A 4720-nucleotide genomic window follows, 5' to 3' on the forward strand; every position below is an offset into this window, starting at 1 on the left:
TGGCTGGGGCGGCCTCAGGAAACCTACAATTATGGCAGAAGGGGAAGAGGAAGACAGGACTTTCTTCATATGGCAACAGGAAAGAGAAGAGTGAACCAGACCAGTGAACTGCCTTGTAAAACCATCAGATCTCATGAGAACTCACTCAATTTCATTAGAACAGCATGGGGGAAACTGTCCCCCTGATCCAATCACCTCCCACCTTCCACACATGGGGATTACAATTCAAGATGAGATTTGAGTGGGGACACAAAGCCTAACCATATCAGTGAGTTTCAAGGTGATATATTTATTGTAGATAGGTTTGCTAGTACGGCCTGCACCCTTAAGGTCACCCTAATTTGTTATTGAAATTAAAAGGGTGTTATTGAAATGAAAGCCTGGGCGTGGTGGCTCAACCACAATCCTAGCACTTTGGGAGGCCAAGGAGGGAGGATCGCTTGAGCCCAGGAGTTCCAGACCAGCCCGGGCAATATAGTGAGATCCTGTCTTTGCTGTTCTTTTTATATCATGGACACTGCTAGAGTTCTGACTAGGGAGAGCTCACCAACTAACAGGGCACTGAGGAGGCCACAGCTTGGGGCTCATGGGGACAAGGTCAGGAGATGGTATTGGGAGGGTGTGTGAATTTAAAAGTTCCGCATAGGAGGATCCCCATATGCAAAGTACAGAATGCCCAATTAACCTTTTTCTACATGGTTTCTTCCAATGGTGTTTAAGTTCACAGGACATAAACTTTTTTTTTTTTTTTTTGAGACGGAGTTTCTCTCTTGTGGCCCAGGCTGGAATGCAGTGGTGTGATCACGGCTCACTGCTTCCTTGACCTCCAGGGCTCAAGTGATCCTCCCATTTCAGCCTCCTGAGTAGCTGGGACTACAGGCATGCACTAGCATGTCTGGCTTACTTTTTTTTTTGGTGGAAACAGGGTCTCACTATATTGCCCAGGCTGGTCTCAAACTCCTGGACTCAAGCAATTCTCCTGCTTTGGCCTCCCAAAGTGTTGGGATTACAGGCATGAGCCACCACACCTGGGCCACACGACATGGATTCTGACCAATTGGCATAAATTGGCCTCAAGGTAAAGTTTTAATCTAATTTAATGTTAATGTTTTTTTTTCTCTTTATACTTTCTTTTTTTTTTTTTTTTTTTTTTTTGAGACAGAGTTTCACTCTTGTTACCCAGGCTGAAGTGCAATGGCGTGATCTCAGCTCACTGCAACCTCCGCCTCCTGGGTTCAGGCAATTCTCCTGCCTCAGCCTCCTGAGTAGCTGGGGTTACAGGCACGCACCACCATGCCCAGCTAATTTTTTGTATTTTTTAGTAGAGACGGGGTTTCACCATGTTGACCAGGATGGTCTCGATCTCTTGACCTCGTGATCCACCCGCCTCAGCCTCCCAAAGTGCTGGGATTACAGGCTTGAGCCACCGCGCCCGGCCTTTCTTTTCTTTTCTTTTTCTTTTTAATTTTTTTTTTAGCGACGAGGTCAGTTTCTAAATTTTGTGGTTGTGGGGCTGGCATTACAATATCCTTGTGGCTCATTAACTCTGTGGAATTTTAAAAACTGAGGCTCACGGAAGGCTCGCCTCAGAACTCAGTCTTGGAAGCCTTGGAGGAACTAACCTGTTCCAGCCCAGGCTGCAGCTGCTGAAGGGATCACAGCTCTGCCCAGGGATTGGAAACCCTCTAGCTGAGGTTAAACAGAACACAAATTGCAACTGATGGTTTTGTGACTTTAACAGAGAAACTTTGGGCTTCAACTACTTTTGACTTTAATGTCATAGTTTTAGTTTGCAATGGGATTTGAACTTTCATTTTGGAGGAGTTTGATAACGGGAGGGTTATTTGTTGTTCAAATTTGAGACAGTTCTTTATTGTTGGCATTTCATTGTTGGAGCTTCTTTTTTTTTTTCTTTTTTTATTGCATTTTAGGTTTTGGGGTACATGTGAAGAACATGCAAGATTGTTGCATAGGTACACACATGGCGGTGTCATTTGCTGCCTTCCTCCCCTTCACCTATATCTGGCATTTTTCCCTATGCTCTCTCTCCCCAACTCCCCACCCCCCTCTGTCTCTCCCCCATTTCCCCCCAACAGACCCCAGTGTGTAGTGCTCCCCTCCCTGTGTCCATGTGTTCTCACTGTTCAACACCCGCCTATGAGTGAGAATATGCGGTGTTTGATTTTCTGCTCTTGTGTCAGTTTGCTGAAAATGATGGTTTCCAGGTTCATCCATGTCCCTACAAAGGACACGAACTCATCGTTTTTGATGGCTGCATAATATTCCATGGTGTATATGTGCCACATTTTCCCTGTCCAGTTTATCATGGATGGGCATTTGGGTTGGTTCCAGGTCTTTGCTATTGTAAACAGTGCTGCAATGAACATTCGTGTGCATGTGTCCTCATAGTAGAATGATTTATAATCCTTTGGATATATACCCAGTAACAGGATTGCTGGGTCAAATGGAATTTTTATTTCTAGGTCCTTAAGGAATCACCACACTGTCTTCCACAATAGTTGAAGTAATTTACACTCCCACCCACGGTGTAAAAGTGTTCCTATTTCTCCACATCCTCTCCAGCATCTGTTGTCTCCAGATTTTTTAATGATTGCCATTCTAACTGGCGTGAGATGGTATCTCAATGTGGTTTTGATTTGCATTTTTCTAATGACCAGTGCTGATGAGCATTTTTTCATGTTTGTTGGCCTCATGTATGTCTTCTTTTGTGAAGTGTCTGTTCATATCCTTTGCCCACTTTTGAATGGGCTTGTTTGTTTTTTTCTTGTAAATCTGTTTTAGTTCTTTGTAGATTCTGGATATCAGCCCTTTGTCAGATGGGTAAACTGCAAAAATTTTTTCCCATTCTATTGGTTGCTGGTTTATTCTAATGATTGTTTCTTTGGCCGTGCAGAAGCTGTGGAGTTTGATTAGGTCCCATTTGTCTATTTTGGCTTTTGTTGCCAATGCTTTTGGTGTTTTGGTCATGAAGTCCTTGCCTACGCCTATGTCCTGAATAGTTTTGCCTAGATTTTCTTCTAGGGTTTTTATGGTGTTAGGTCTTATGTTTAAGTCTTTAATCCATCTGGAGACTACCACAAATTATGCAGTCAAGTTTCCCACATTTGGGGAAATCGCAGGGGTCAGCTCATCTGGAGTGCAATGGATAAGCCTTGCCCTGGGAAAACCGCCTTCGTGATCTTGGCATCTCCCCCGCCAGGTAAGTATCTGGAGCTTCTTAATACCATCATTTAATCACATGTGGACCTCCGATAGCTACTTAGATAGCATGGCTGAATTAAATTTTGTTTTATTTTATTTATTTTTGAGACAGAGTCTCACTCTGTTGCCCAGACTGGAGTGCAGTGGTGTGATCATAGCTCCTTGCAGCCTCAAAATCTTGGGCTCAAGTGATCCTCCTCACTTAGCCTCCTGAGTAGCTGGGACTACAAGTGTGTGCCACAATGACAATGCCTGACTAATTTTTTGACTTTTCGTAGAGATGAAATCTCGCTATGTTGCCCAGGCTGGTCTTGAACTCCCAGTGTCAAGTGATTCTCTCCCTTTGGTCTACCAAAGTGCTGGGATTACAGCACTTTGGCATGAGCCACTATGTCTGACTGATGAAATTTGAGATGGGAAATGAAGCACCTAGGTTGAAGTGGAGTGCTGTGGTCATAGCTCATTGCAGCCTTGAACTCCTGGGTTCAAGCAATCCTCCCATCTCTCAGCCTCCTGAGTAGCTGGGACTACAGGCACACTTCACCGTGCCTGGCTAATTGAAATTTTTTGTAAAGGTGGGGGTGTCCCTATGTTCCCCAGGCTGGTCTTGAACTCCTAGCTTCAAGCGATCCTCCTGCCTCAGCCTTCTGAGTTGCTGGGATTACAGGTGTGAGCCACTGCTTCTGGCAATGTATTTCAATTTGATGGCAAAATTGCAGAAGTGAACATAAAACACAGGTGAGGGTAGGAGAGAGTCTAACTTTTCTGGCAAAATCAGACAGTGTTGCGTTCCAAGGAAAAGGAGAAGGAGCCCTGGACACATCGATAAGGCATCTTCTTTTCCTTGCTATTAACTGCAGCATGCTCTTGATGGGGAGGAAGCTGTTGCTATTGCTGCTGTGTTTGGTGTTTGGAGAAGAAGTTGATAAGGTTTGTTATTTGCTAAAAGCTTGCTGAGTACCAGGCATATGCTGAATGCTTAGCATACATTATTTTGTTTGATCTTGGCCACAACGGACCCTGAGAATGATAGCTGTGTCTGAAGTAGGTGCTATTATTCCCATTTTACACCCGATGAAACTGGAGCTCAGGGAGGCAAAGTAACTTTTTCAAGGTCACCTGGCTAAAAGCAGGTAGTGAGTGGTTTGAATTCGCTTTGGCACATTCAATCAACCAATCCTCAGGTACTCACTGAGCGTTTTGTATCAGCCATTATTTTTAGTTGTAAGCAGCAGAAACCAACTCTGGCTGAGTTTAGCAGAAAGGGAATTTATTAAAGGGATCCTGGATTGCTCACAGAAATGCCAGGGGAGCTGCAGAGCCGTGTGTGGAAGCTTCGCAGCAGGGATGATGGTCAGAACCTGGCTGCCTCTGCTGTCTCTGCTGCCTTCTTTGCCAGTGCCCTGAATGCTTCACCTTGCAGTGTTTACCCACTGGGCTGGGTGCTGCTGCAAATTCCACCTCCTCTTTGATTTTGCTGGGGCCACACTGCCCCTAC

The 4720-nt window shown here is 44.8% G+C and overlaps 1 pseudogene; it reads right to left on the minus strand.

Moving 5' to 3' along the window:
* Positions 1 to 3078: 3078 nt before the first annotated feature.
* Positions 3079 to 3228, minus strand: LOC116534362 (annotated as a pseudogene).
* Positions 3229 to 4720: the final 1492 nt, after the last annotated feature.

This window comes from Sapajus apella, unplaced genomic scaffold (genome assembly GCF_009761245.1).
Source record: "Sapajus apella isolate SASKATOON/1434 unplaced genomic scaffold, GSC_monkey_1.0 scaffold86, whole genome shotgun sequence".
NCBI lineage: Eukaryota > Metazoa > Chordata > Mammalia > Primates > Cebidae > Sapajus > Sapajus apella.